General features: G+C 35.5%; 1 protein-coding gene across 8 annotated transcripts in view; it reads right to left on the bottom strand.

Moving 5' to 3' along the window:
* The window catches only part of GTDC1 (glycosyltransferase like domain containing 1), a 453,744-nt gene that overhangs the window by 344,486 nt on the left and 93,965 nt on the right, over nt 1-15,293 (bottom strand). For 7 of the 8 annotated variants that reach the window (XM_030801481.1, XM_030801480.1, XM_030801483.1 and 4 more), the window contains exons 2-3: nt 13,305-13,366; nt 7,475-7,531 (exon numbers count right to left, since the gene is read on the bottom strand). The gene's annotated coding sequence lies outside the window, so the exon portion shown is untranslated. The remainder of the gene's footprint in view (nt 1-7,474; nt 7,532-13,304; nt 13,367-15,293) is intronic. The other variant, XM_030801486.1, reaches the window with a different exon arrangement.

The raw sequence follows: 15,293 nt of genomic DNA, 5'->3' as shown, positions 1-15,293 counted from the left end.
GAGGCTGAGGCAGGAGAATGGAGTGAACCCGGGAGGCAGAGCTTGCAGTGAGCTGAGATGGCGCCACTGCACTCCAGCCTAGGCGACAGAGCGAGACTCTGTCTCAAAAAAAAAAAAAAAAAAAAAAAAAAAAAAAGGAAAAGAAAAGAAAGCTGGAAAATGTTATTGTATAATCATCCATATGTATTGCACATGTTAAAAAACGGAGCGAGGACTGATTGGGTAGTCAACTAAAAGAGATAGAGATTTGCATTTTAAAAGACTTCTCATAACCGCTCAGATTTGTCCTATATTTATATACACGCAATATGTGAATGGAAAATCAATAAATATTAACCAATGGCAACTCAGACTTAGTAGAGAAATATTTTTAAAGGGAATCTCCAAGCTCTAGTACTTTTTACAATCTAAACAACATGTTTCATTTTCAAGTAATATGAAATAACTCTGTTCCTGGAATTGTTTTCCAACACAACCATTTCATCACATTTCATTTTTTAAACCACCCATTCCAAAAAAACCTAACTTACAAATCTAGCAAGAAATCAAACTACTAAAAGTATACAAATAATTAAGAAGTTATTTCCAGAAAACAAAAAAAACTAATAAAATATGAAATATATAAATACAAAAACTAGACGCAATCTTATCTATTTAGATGGGTATGAAGACTATGCTTATCAACATATAACTTTCCATATTTTAAAATAAGCACAAACTTGATATGAAAAAGAAATCCTAATCTTAGGGAAGTGCCATGTGGCATTTTTTAACTTTACTACCACTTCGTTGACTCTCTGTCCCAGAGCAGATCACCTCCAACATTAGTACTCTGACCTTCTAGAAAACTGACAGATAAAGTTTATAGTGAGAAAAAATGAGCTTTTATGGGTTTCCAAAAGGGAATTCTTATGACACTAAAAGCCATATAATATTATTGATTTGATAACCAACCTTTTTACTGCCCAATTATAGACTTAAGATTTCTACAAAAATATCCAAGTGAAATTTGACATAAAATACAATAAAAAATAGTCTTGAGCTCATGACAATCTGGAATCTCTTTACAAACTTTAAATATACATAGAAAATGATTTTTAAAATCAGGTCTTCTTTAAAGTGTTGAGAATCCCAAGATTTACCTTTTACCTTGGGCCTGACCAACCCTCCTCCTGATACATTTGCCAAAAATCAATTCAGTTATAGCTTGTACCTTTCTGAGCAAATAATTTCCAGGCCTGTTTCTAGTTTCCTTCCCTCCTAAAGGCAGATGTACAATGTACAGAAACAAGGATTATTTTCTTGGAAAACCATCTTCAAAAATCAATTAGAATACTCAGAATATTCTATTCTCACAAATGAAAATAAGTTGCTTACTGGAATGACAGTCTTCCATTTCACTGCCTTAAAAATTAAGCTGGCATGGATAATAAAAGTGTTTTCTGACTGGATATGCTTGGCATTCAAATGTTTTTAAAACAAATACTAATCCATAATTAGATTTCACAGGCACAATCTATAGAAAATAGAATTCTTCTTTATTTTCTGAGAGAAATATTAATGATTTGATATCATAAAAGTTATAACAACAATGCCATGGCTTGGATAAACTTATAAACAAACCTGTACATGAATGTTTTGTATCCTTTTCAGCCTAATCTCTACCATTCATTCATTCAACAAATACTTATTGTGCCTACTAAGTGTCTGCTCATCATTGTTCTGCATGCTTGGGGATAAATTAGGTAACAAAGCAAATGGGACTCTTATCACAAACAATTTCTTTCTAATTGGAGTAAAAAGACCAGCATCAAGTTAAATGTATGTCAGATGAGGGCACCTATAAAGAAAAATAACACATGTAACAGAGGATAGGAGCTACTGAGGGCTGGTGTGAGGAGGTTATCTTATACAGGGTTGTGAGAAAACACCTTGCTGATAATGAGATGACATCTAAACAGAAATCAGAAGAAGGGGCGAGGGGATTGGGGAGTATGTAGATCTGGATCTAAGCAACAGGCACAGCAAGACCCTGATAGGCATATGCTTGGTATGTGCAAAGAGTAGGAAGCTCTGTGCGACCACAAAACATAACAAATTTGCTTTATTCAATAAGCATTTATTAATTATTACATTCTAAAAATTAAAGTAACTGTTTTGTGATATTATCATGACCCAAATATAGTCTCAGGTCTCAGGCCTGGATATAACTTCAATACAGAATGATAAATGTAGAACATTTGAGCAGGGTCTCAAAGACAGACCAATAGCAAGTTATACGAATAGTTCAGGAAGGTGAACCAAGAGCCCAGGAAATACAGAGTTGAGGAAATGTGGCAGACATCATTGGCTCACATAACTATTCAAATTCTCCTTTTGCTTCCTTCTAGAATTCAAGCTAAAATATTTGAAATATTTGATCTCCCAGGTTCAGCGAGTGGGAGCATGTTCCACAGTCCACCAAAATGGTATAGGTAAGAAGGAAGACTCAAAATTGGAAAGCACCTTCTATTGGGAGCCAGTACACTGCTGCACACCTCCAAGCAAATCAACAGGCCACAGGGCATCTGATCCACCCCAGGCCTCTGGTATCAGACCTTCTTTCGAAGCTCTGCTGCCTCCAGCCTCCCTTATCATCTTCAACATGAGCTATTCATCAGCCTTCTAACTCATCTCCCTACCTATAGCTACATTTAACGTCTTCCATTCTTCCTCTGAAATTTATAGATATCTTGATGTCACTTTTCCACTCAAAAACCTATACTTTTTCTATGAAATAAAGAAAATTATTTAACAAGAAATAAGACCCCTTACGATTTGGTTCCAAGCTCCATTCTAGCCTCAATTTCTGTCACTCCCACAGACACACTATTACTTTAAATACTAAAACCATTCTATTTTATCAAACACCCCATACACATTCCTACCTGCAAGTACTGCTCCTGTTGTTTCTCCTCTCTGAATCCTTTTGCCTTCATGACCTGTCAAATTCCTACATATAGTTCAAGACTCTATTCAAATTTCATCTCATCTGTGAAGACTTAGTCAATTACTCAACCATATTCAGCTAGTCAGAAGTAATTACGCCTTCCTCTGTAGTGCCCTAAATTTTGCTTTTACCCCATTTACAGCAGTCACCACAATCCCTCTTATACTATAGTTAATGCAGTATATGTGTGTGTGTTTGTCTCCCAACCAGATCTCAATTTCTTGGCAGCAAAGTTTATGTACAATTCATGTTTGTAACTACTCATAACCCATAAAAGTGCCTTGTACACAATATTCAGTTAATGTATTCTGAATTCTCATCAATAGGCTATAATTAAGTCACTATCTTATGAGGAATAAAACAAAAGAGGTATTCCTGAATTTGAAAATTACAGTGTCATCACAAAATGAATTGTTCAGGTATTACTATGGTATTCAGATCTTCAAATAAATCCTAAATCATGGCCAATATCATTGAATAGAAAGATAAAGACAGTAAAAAATAAGGTGTGAGTGTTTATTGGACAGCATGAAATACAGAGGAATGGAGAAATGCAAAGCATAAAGCTACCCATGTTAGAAGCATTAACAAGGGATACTTACAATTTATTTAACAAACATTTACTAAGTGCATACTGTGAGCCAGATACTATACTGATCACTGAGAATAAAGGTAAAAATAATGAGGGAGGGCTGATATTTTACATGCACTTTTTAAAGTGCAAAGTGTTGACCTTTATTACTTCCAAAAGCATGACCAAAAGATCTGCTTCAGGGCCAAATAAAACTACCAGTACCCAATTCTGAGTTCAAATCTAGGAAACTATTTTGCCTACACTGTAATTATTTAAGAACCCTTCTCCTAGTACTGCTTTTGAATATTAAAAGGGTTTCCTCTATTCTTAGTGACTATAAACTGCTCAGAAAATTTGAGTTCCAGACACTTGAATACATTCCCTGCTTTGAATTAAGTTCTATCCATGCACAGACTGTTTTAGTAATTAAGGTACAAACAACCCTGCCATCATCAATGAAAAGAGAGGAATTTATTAAAATAGGGTTATATAGGGGATGTCGTATGGGAGACAGTAGATAGTTGTTCATTTTGTCCTCTGAGGTTAAAATAACAGAAACTGAATGGAAATACAATAAAGAGAATTTAACTTAGACACTGGAGGAGTTGTAAGATACTGAGTCCTACCAAGTCTGAGCCATTCCTTCTGCAAATTTTAAATGAAGAGGTAGTCTGCATCCTTCTAAGACAGTCAAGAGCAAAACAAGCAGATGTAAAGATGACCTCTTAAGATTTCTTTTGGACATGAAATTCTATCGTACATAACCATTTGCTTGTGTATTAAAAAGTATAAAGCTCTCCCTCTAAGAATTTAAAAACATATATACTCAAATGTCAACTAATGCAAAATCTGATTTAATATGTCTTTAGCCATATGACGCTTCCAAGGACCTGTAAATCAGCATCAGTAATATAAATTATCAAATGACCTCTTTGCCTTTTGAATAAATAAATTCCGACTGCCTATTTCTTTAAAAACTGAGATCTTAACACATGAGTACTACAAAATACCTCTGTTTAAACAACAGTCTATGCATAGAGTTACAAGCAATCATATTTCTTATTCACTCATGGAATACCCAGCCCCCAGCAAACATTGGTACTAAACCATTTGGAGGAGTTTCCTTTTTTTCAAAACAACTTGGACATTATTACACTGATGTCCCCTTAGCAATAACAAACAATTCTATAAAATGTAGTCCACAAACCCTCACAAATTAAAAATATTACAATATCCTTTAAATGTATAAATGATTTATACCCATATTATTAACAAATATATTTCTTAATATTCATTCATTCATTCAAGAAGGGATTATTGAGGTTCAACATGTAGGCACTGTGCTAAGCGTAAAGACACCAAGATGACCCAATTACAGTTCCTGTCCTCAGACATGGAAACATAACAATACCAACACATATGCACTAACTGTTCAAAAGACAACCAATAGCAAGTTACTACATAAACCAAGTATCCAGAGAGTTTCAAAAGTCCAAACAACTAACTGTACAAAAGAATTAAGGAAGTACAGCAGATAACTTTAGAATGGCTCATTCAACACTCATTCTAATTCCCATTCTCCTTGCCTTCCTCCAAAAGAGGCTAGAAAGCTAAAACACTCATTATCTCACTCTAGGGGCTAGAAAGCGAAAACATTTGTTATCTCATTCTAGAGGTGGTTATATGGGACGTACTTTTGACCAGTGAGAATTAGACAGAAGTCCCTGTGAGTAAACATCCCTTTCTAAAGAAAAAGAGAAAGTATCCATGGGAAGAAAGTTTCTGAGCTCTCCCTTTGTTCTTCCTGCTTGAAAGTGAAATAAGAGGCAAATGTAACATGCTAAGGATAGTGGGGAAGTAAGACATTACCGGTATCCCTGATAGTATCAGTTACCTGTGAACTAACTGCCTTCTGATTCTTATGAGACAAATAAAACCCTAACTCATTTAAATCAATGTCAGTAAGATTTTCTACTACTTGGAGCCAGAGGCATTTTTACCGTTAAAACAGAGATACTTGAGTTAGACTCTTTTTGGTTCCTCCTTTCTTAAGCTATCATCCAGTCCTGACTAGCTAGAAAAAAAATAAAATTTTGAATGTACACTTCTACAATTTTCTGTAATCTGAATTACTTCTATAAACATGGTCAAATTCCTCCATATAAATCCATTTGTTGCATGGTTATTACAAGATTTTTATTTTAAGTGGAACCTTCAATCCCTCAAATCTATTAAAATAACATTTTTCTATAGTATGGTATATATCATTCATATACATAATACACACATATAAGTAAATAGCTGAAGGATAGGAAGAAAGGAGAAAAGAAGGAGAATGGGGGGAGAGAAAAAGGGAGGGATCTAATTTGTGTGAAAGTGTAAACTATGCTTTTCAATTTTGTGGGCACCTTAGAAAGTGGCTTAAGAATAAATGACAGGCCGGGCGCAGTGGCTCACACCTGTAATCCCAACACTTTGGGAGGCTGAGGCAGGCGGATCACCAGAGGTCAGGAGTTTGAGACGAGCCTGATCAACATGGAAAAACCCTGTCTCTACTAAAAATACAAAATTAGCTGGGCGTGGTGGCATGTGCCTGTAATCCCAGCTACTCAGGAGGCTCAGGCAAGAGAATTGCTTGAACCCGGGAGGCGGAGGTTGTGGTGAGCCAAGATCGCGCCACTGCACTCCAGCTTTGGTGACAGAGCAAGACTCCGTCCCAAAAAAAAAAAGAATAAATGAGAGATTACAAACAACAGTATTTTTTAAATAGGGAAGACTCCACACATACACTTGAAATCAATGATTCTGTTTTAGAAAACTTTTTGAATTTGAAAAGTGTATATCCCAACAAATACTTTGTGTCTAATTTACCACTAGCATTATTGTATTATTTAATATTCCAGCTATCGGCCGGGCCCGGTGGCTCACGCTTGTAATCCCAGCACTTTGGGAGGCCGAGGTGGGCGGATCACGAGGTCAGGAGATCGAGAACACGGTGAAACCCCGTCTCTACTAAAAATACAAAAAATTAGCCGGGCGTGGTGGCGGGCGCCTGTAGTCCCAGCTACTCGGAGAGGCTGAGGCAGGAGAATGGCGTGAATCCAGGAGGCGGAGCTTGCAGTGAGCCGAGATTGCGCCACTGCACTCTAGCCTGGGCGAAAAAGCGAGATTCCGTCTCAAAAAAAAAAAAAAAAAAATTCCATATATCTCTAGTCATCTCCCTAAGGTAATAATAACACAATAATCATTCTCTATGTATGTTTCTCTTGGACAAATTTTAAATGTGTACTACTCTTGGGATAATTTCTATTGTACAGTGCTGAAAAGATTCATTAATTTCAATCACCATCAACTCCGTACACCACATATACTTGTTCTGCCTTTTTTGTTGAAATATATTTCACTGTGGCCATTCAAAGGAAAATTACACATTCCAATAACATTTGAGGTCCTCTCAGTTACCCTTTCAGTGGTTCAGGGTAATGATAGAGTAAAGAATCATGTTCTTCACAGGCTCTCCTTTTTATCCCCCAATTTGGTAGAATTTCAACTTCAAATCTCTTATGCCAAAAAGCAGTGGGTAATGTCTAATGCTCTTCTCAAACAGTGGCTTATTTTGGAGGGAAGGAGAGTGAGAATCAGGAGAAGTCACTCATTCCTGCTTCTAAAGGATCTTAGTATATGGGATAAGCAATCTCTTACTCCATTTTCCTAAAATAGAATTATAGAAACATATTAAGTTAGGGGTGGGGGGAAGAAAGGAAAACAAACAAGAACTAGAAACCTTTCAACTCTGGGTATAGGTAATTCCTCACAGAATGAAATTACTGAGATATCTAGCCTAAATTCTCAAGAAGGTAAGTCAAAAAAATCCACATATTCATAAAACCTGTAGTTTATATATTCTTTACCATCAGTCACAGGTAGAGGCTTCCTCTGTAAAACAGAACAATGCTACATTCTTTTTCCTGAAAAAGAATGGGATAAATCAGCATAATAACTATAGTCACATAACACAAATGCTTTCATTTTAAAAGCAGTATTCAAAGACAATCTATGAAAATCCATGTGATATAAAAAAAATTCAGAGAATGACAAATCTCCCTTGTTTATAATATCATCTCAACTTCAATTTCATTTTCAGTTATCTCCTTTCAAAAATATATATCTGGGGTCCTTATATGATATGAAGTCCGTTTTCTCAGGCTCACTTTTATTTGGTTATCTTTTTAGGTGCACTAAAGATTGAGTTTACAATAAACTGAACAGACAGCGTACAAAAGGCTTTTAGAACTATACCATATGGTCCAGGGAAGGGAACAATCTGGACGATCCCCACTTCAATCTGCAAGCTTGTCCACCTCTATAACACATTATACCACTGTAATAAAATATTAAGATGAAAATGTAAAAGCTAAAATAGTCTATCTTTAGCATTACCAGGCAACCACACTTCCAAAAATTTACTGATAAACTTAATAACATTTACTTTAATTTACATTCTGAGATTTTGGTATGCAACACCAGGCATACAAACCTAGGCCACCATTCAATAGAAACAATATTTCAGCAGGGCTATGTGTGGGTATTCAACTTATGCTTCAGAAATTTAGAAGGAAAAAAAAAAAACACTTTTACAGGGGCATATTGGCAGAGGCTGATGTAACAGATGACACATTCTTGGAAATCAAATAAAAGCAATAGGGAAATACCCATTGTTGCCTGGTGAAGGCCTAATCACATGGACACAGCTGGAACCAATGTAGATCATTCATTAATAAAATTGTATTGTAGTAGCCACTTTTTGATGCATTTCAATTGCTGCTTTAGCCAAATCCCTGAATTTCTTTGTTCAATGTTAGTAAGATTGTTTTAATGGGAAATATGAGAAGATTTAGGACAGGGAAAAAAAAACCTGTTCTCATGCTAAAAATGAAGCTAACTCAAAAAGCTAAATGTCACTTTACCTTGCAATCTACTTACACTATCAGCAGCTTAAAATATGCAGTGTAAACCTAAAAAAGAGGAACTCATATGGTATTATAGATAAAAAGTGAGCAGTGTGAGATGCCATAGAAAACATATGAAATACTTGTAAAAGTATTCTACAGAATAATATGTCAGAGGGTGGGAGAAATTAAAACGTATCGAAAATTAAAAGGAAAAATCAAACAACTGAATTAACATGTACTCTTTCATGCAATACTATCTATTGAATTTTGACACTAAAGTATACACCATATGCTTAAGGGAAGATTACTCATTTTGACCACATAAACTTAAAAATCACTATTTGTTATTACATTACCAATATTTGATATCAAACAAGACATTCAAATCATCTCCCCAAGAGTCATGTTTGAAAGCTATATTGACATTCAAATGAAATGAAGTACTAGTTATAATTATAAACTTGGTACTTAATATGGTAAAATCCTAGTTAAAATAATCAACAGTATTTATTCAATTTTGCTGTTATCTCTTAATAAATTTGTTTCTCCATGTTTTTACAAATATAATGATTAAGTTACTACATTATATCCCTAAAAAATATATAATGTCAAACTAAAAAGATACAATAGCTTTCCTATGTGTTCTGAATTAAAACTATACAATTTATTGTCTATAAATTCTATTCTACAAAAATGAAAAACTCAACCGTATTTACCAAAAAACGGCTTAAACATTATGGCTCTTAAATATCTCTCCTATGCCTCTGTGTGTAGTTACAATAAATAAATAGGACAATTCACATTGTCCTAAATCACTGAAAGATATATTCTTACCACAGAGAAAAATAAAGGGCTTCACTGCAAATAAAAATTAAACCACTGCAGAAAGTGTATTTAAAGTCACTGAATAGTGGTTAATATGCAATAAACATTATTCACTATACACAGAATGAAAGAGGTTCGTGTGTGTGTGTGTGTGTGTGTGTGTGTGTGTGTGTGTGTGATCTTTACTCGCTAATGTTAACATTATCAGACCTTGGCACAGGGGATTCAAGACAGACAGTCATGAACTTAACTGGATCAAGTGAAAAAAGTTTCGCTGGCATGCCTTCGCAAAACTGTCAGAATTCTGAAGTTTAAAATGTTGACCTAAAGATTTAATTCATATAACTTAACAGGCATCCCACCCAGATTCATTTTAGTAGCTTTGCATAAAAAAAGCCACTTTGCAAGTTTAAAAAGATAGCATTGGGAGCAACGGGGAATTGCAGCATTTATTACATGTGCATTATGCATACAAAGCAATTTGAATATTTGTTTGTTTTGCTAAAGTAGTGAACCAATATGTTGCTGAGCCTGTTCTGAATGAGAGAAAATAACAGGTGAGTTTATTTAATGCATACTGCTGATACATCTCTGTTTTAAAAATCCTTTTAATAATTTTAAAGTGTTTTCTAAATTAAAAATAAATCCCCAGAAAAGAAACAACTGTTAGACTGCACAATTTTATCTTAAAGTACCCATAATAGATATATTTCCCAGTATATATGGCATATAAAAATGTTTCACATTAATAATTCAAACATGAGCCACTGTTTACTTCCTTTTCAGTCACATTTGTTACACTGTTACAAAAATACATGAGTTTTTCTTCTCAAAGTAATTTTCTTTTTGCCAAAAATCATTGACAATTTTTAAAATAAAGATCAGTCAAAATAATATCAATCTCCTATAAAAACATATTCTGACTATTAATTGTTATCTTGATTGCAAAACTAATTTTTAAAATAGATCACTATAAAAAATCTAATTTTAAAAATAGATCACTTGAAAGTAAATCATTTGTTTTGCTTAATACAACAGAAAACATATTTACATTGTGAGGAACATTCTACGAAATTTCATAGAATGCTTGCTCATAGTGAAAATCTAGTCTCCTGCTCAAATCGTCTCTATTTAAAACTCATTATGCCACATTTTCACACTCCTAATGGTAGGGCACTAACTATAATTTTGAGAGAATTGGTAAACTTAAAAACACTTCTGTGTTTTACCCTGCATTTTTTATTTCAAAGGAAAAATATTTTAAATGCACATCCTTTGTTTTAAAAGAAGTTCACTTGCTTATCCAAGACTTATCAGACACTCTAAAAGTAAGTATTCAATTTGTAAAAGATATGAACTGACCCTGAATTTTAGACAAAAATAGAAAACAATGGCAGACATTTTGGTCTCAACAAGAGCTATCTTGGCATAAAAATCCATATAACACAGGCAAATATTACTCAAAAGTTTCCATTCAAATAATAAATTCTGAAGCAGACAAGATTCCAACCAATCAAAAATACTGTGTCAACACGACCAAAGTTAGCAATAGTAGCAAAAAAGCAACTGTAAAGAAAATATCTAAGAGAGTGGAAAAGGCAAATTTAGCACCAACTTCTGTAAGGAACAAAGCCACTTACTAAATGTGGAAGTTGTAAGGGGAATGATATTTCTATTTCAGAAAAAAATATTTCTTTTCACAATGGTGGTCTGTGTGAAGAAAGAAGAAGAGAAGAGGGGGAAATAATGGTGTAAGTGGGAAAGACTAAGGCTGCCTGCCTTCCTTCGGTGATGCTGTGAGGGTAGACCCTCTGCCTTACAAAAACCACTGCCAGAACCAAGCTACACAAAACATTTTGGCTGCAAGCCTATAACAGTGCCAGGCTGTTTTTCATTTTTGTGCTAGACTCCCTCAATTGAGACAGTGTGGGATTGTCACTTTGATGCACATAGAGAACAAAGAATAATATAGTTTGGGGGGGATTTTCTTGCCCCTTTAAAGTCAGGTTAGCATTTTGTTTTCTTTGACAGGTCTTGAAAACACCCAAGAAACAAAGTTATGCCGAAGAATGCATTAACTGCCTAACAAAATTAATGTCAAGTACAATACTGTCAACAGTTTAAAAGCCATGTGAGAGATTAACATTTTCTAAAAAACAGATTTAAAAAGGGTCCAAGTCATACAGTTACCTGTTTAAGAGGCCAGAGACCAAGAAATACATGACTCAGAATCACATAATCTTATTTAAAAATCCGATGCCATGAAGGCAGACCATAAAATCCAGGCCAAAAAAAAGAAGTATTATAATTTTTAGGTCACTATTCAGAGACAACTGTGTCAGCTGCTATTCTGACCTTGATTTCTCCAAAATTAAATAATCTGATGAAAAGATTATAACATTAGAATCTGAATACTTTAAGCCTTCACAGAGAAAGAGGTGATAAGTGATCAAAAATGTTTAAAGAATTAAACCACAAATCATCGAAAAAGTTGCCACAGACACAAACAGGAAAACCGTCTCTTCGATCCTATTCAATTCTGTACTAGAAGTGAAGCTAACACAAATGAGAAAGACGAGTGTGTGCTGCTGCAACCTTCAACTAAATATACTATCTGAATCTGGTGACTAAAAGACACCAATAAGCCATTAGCTCCTAGATGTATGACCTTTTTTCTTTCTAATGCACAAGATAAGTAAAGGGAGAGGTCCATTTTCTACAAACCAAATGAAAAGAAAGAATGAACTGTGTCAGCTCAGATCCCATGCTGGCATATTTTACACTAAGCTCAGCATCATCTAGAAGCAGTATGCCAATACTTTTTTCCCCCTGCCAATCAAGGGGGAAAAAAGTTGTGCAACTAATACAGTGTTGATAAATAGTACCAAACGTCTACTAGTCCTTTCCTCCTGCACAATGCCATTGAATTGGCTGTTAAAAGAAGACCAATGGCTGTTACAGAAATAGCAAGAACTGAAGCACTTGCCTCAGATGTTATACATGGAGACATGGAGCATTTACCACCTGAGCCTATCTAATTTCTGACAAAATGATCCCCTGCCCAGTTTTGTTCACGGCCACAGAATCTGATAACAAGTCACGATCTGTGTTGAGAAAGGCAGTGGGGGAGTGAAAACATGGGGAAGGAATCAAGTGAGAACAGTGGGCAAACTTCAAACAATATACACGCTTCTCTTATTATTCAAATTAGTGCAAACGCACACCACTTTAGGATGACAAAAGCTGTGTTAAAGGGCTCAGGTACAATGATTTACTTTGGGTGGTAAGGGTAAGTCTGCCATGTAATTAAAGAATGCATTATTTTGCTCCTCACTGCTTGCCTTTTATATTTCTTTTTTCTCTAGGACATACTGCTGATGGTATTACTGCATGGGACACTGATAGTTGCAGGCAAGGCATTCATGTAGTGCCAAAGTGGTCCAGAGAATGATGTCTGGCTGGCCTTAGCTCAACAAGGAATATGAGGCAAAAACAGAAAACAAAAAGAATGAAAGGTGTAGAAGAAGCCAGGCAATAGACTGATTTTCTGTTTATTAATGGTACCATAAAACGAGGGGAAAACATGGACAAAGCAGCCAAGCTAACTCAATTACAAAGAAAGATTAAAGGAGTTAAATGTCTATAACTTGGCTGACAACCAAGGAACAATACGAGAGCTGTCCACAACTCTCCAAAGAATATACATAAAAAGAAAAGTAGAGAATTATTATCTACTATAGATGTATGAATACATGAAATAATAATGAGATAAAAATAAAGAAATCTGACTTTAGGCAGCAGGTTAATAATCTGGTGAAACTTAAAAAAGGCTGCTTCCTTCTCTTTAGAAATATCAATCATCTTATTGACCACACTGCAGTACACGAGACATGATAGAAAATGCCCGCATATTGCCAGAGGACCGAATTGATGGAGATATAAAAATGAAGTCCCATCTGCTTACCTGATGATCCAGATATACTGATGTCCCTTTACATATGTCCAATTTGGCTAATGCAGAGATACCTGTAAGATCACAAAAGACACAGTTAGTACCTTCAAAATAAACCCAGACTGAATTCTCAATCTTGAGCTGGTCAAGAGCTGATTCGGATGATCTAGTCTGGCTCTTGGATATTCCAAGATGGGAGAAGAATGTGCAAGAACAGAAGTTTTCTGAGTGATTCTAAGGTTATTCTTAATTAATAGATTTTCAGTCTCTCCAGAGATTTTCCAAACCATCTGTAACTCAGTAATAATAATAATAATAATAATAATAACAATAATTCAGATTAGAGGTGTTTAACCTTGGTCACTGGATGGCCTTCAGGAATCTATGCACTCCTGAATGATATATGTAAAATTTGTGGGTTTATGTAAATAAGTATCTCTGGGAGAAGGTCAATAGTTTGTCAGATTTGCCAAAAGGTCTATAGTCCAAAAAACTGTCAAGAACCTCTGCTGAGGCTTGCCTAACATCTCAGAGGCAGGTTGGAATGCATATGGATGAGCATTCCAGGTTTGGGGTTCCCCCCCCCAGAGAAACACAGACACTTGCAGATCTGGGGTAAATACCTTAAGAATACTACTTCCTGGGAGAGCAATACATCAGGTTTAAACTGTTGCTTAACTCACACAGTCCTGTGATCCCTGTAAGCCATGCACAGTCTTGAAGAGAACTAACATGTTACCATATATACCCAAGGATGCCTATCATGACTTTTCCTGTTCTGTGTATATTAAAGTCAGGATTCCTAAGAGTATCAATTCTGACAGGGTCAGAACTCACACAGTAACTCATCCAAAAAGGACCATTTATGACAAGGAAAAAACAAGGTGTGATCAAATCAATAGGAAATGTGGCTCCCAAACAGTTTACATAACAAAAAAATTACAGAATTAGCCAAACATATCTCTTAAAAGAATTACTTTAAATAGTAATCCCAGAGTCAGAAGAGGCTACATCAGAAAGAAACAAGGTTAGAGAACCTTCCAGGTACCAACTGTGAACAAGATGGGAAAGCATTCACAGCCACAGAGAACATCCTGAACTGAGGTGTCACCAAAAAAAAGGGGTGGGGGGATAAGAAAAAGGCTGAAAAGACAGAAATCAAGTAGAAGAAGGGAAAAATTACCTTTTGTGGTGTCCTCTTTCAAATAATAATCATGTAGTATATATTCTCAAAAAATAATGTATTTAGACAATCACCTTCTGGGCATCTACCACGCACTGCACTCAGTGCTGAGGACTCAGCAGTGAACAGGTCAACAAAGCCCTATTCTGCTGAAGCTTTACTTTGGGGAGTGGGAAAAGGATGCAGGGTGACAAACAAGTATATCAGCAATATCATTTCAATTTGTGATACATGATATGAAAAAATAAACAAGAAGATGTGACCAAGGCATGAGAGAGCAGCCTATACCCACCCAGCATGTCACAGAAATCTTCACTCCAATCTCAGAGTCTGTCAGGGTCTTAAAGAGTTGAGACCAGGAAATGACGTTAGGGACAGCTAGCCAGACCTGTGAATTTCAGAGATGAAGACAGAATAGCTATTCTAGAAGACAGTATCACTACCTCATTATCTCTACACTTTCAAAATACATATACCTAGACTGAATGATAATGTTATGATACAAGCTCTGCTTGTAGAATATAAACCTGACAACAAGTAAATGAACGGCGTTTCGTTATCTCTTTAAAACCTGGCTGACAATACTGCACACTGTGTACCCTTAATGTAAAGAACCACATTCTATCCAAATTCTTGTCAAGTTCCATTCTATTAAAAGAATTTCATTTTTTGCTTCTACAGATAAATCCGATCAACTTGTGCTGTCAAAGAAAGGGGAGAAGAGGGTACAGGTAGCCAGCCTCCAAGAGAGCCCCCAGTAATCCTCACCTCAAGGAATTCATGCCTTTGTGTAATCCCTTTGCTCATATCAGGGTTGG

This window comes from Nomascus leucogenys, chromosome 20 (assembly GCF_006542625.1).
Source record: "Nomascus leucogenys isolate Asia chromosome 20, Asia_NLE_v1, whole genome shotgun sequence".
NCBI classification, from domain to species: Eukaryota; Metazoa; Chordata; class Mammalia; order Primates; family Hylobatidae; genus Nomascus; species Nomascus leucogenys.
The sequence above is the reverse complement of the archived record's forward strand: the minus strand, read 5'-3'. Positions and strand labels throughout refer to the sequence as shown.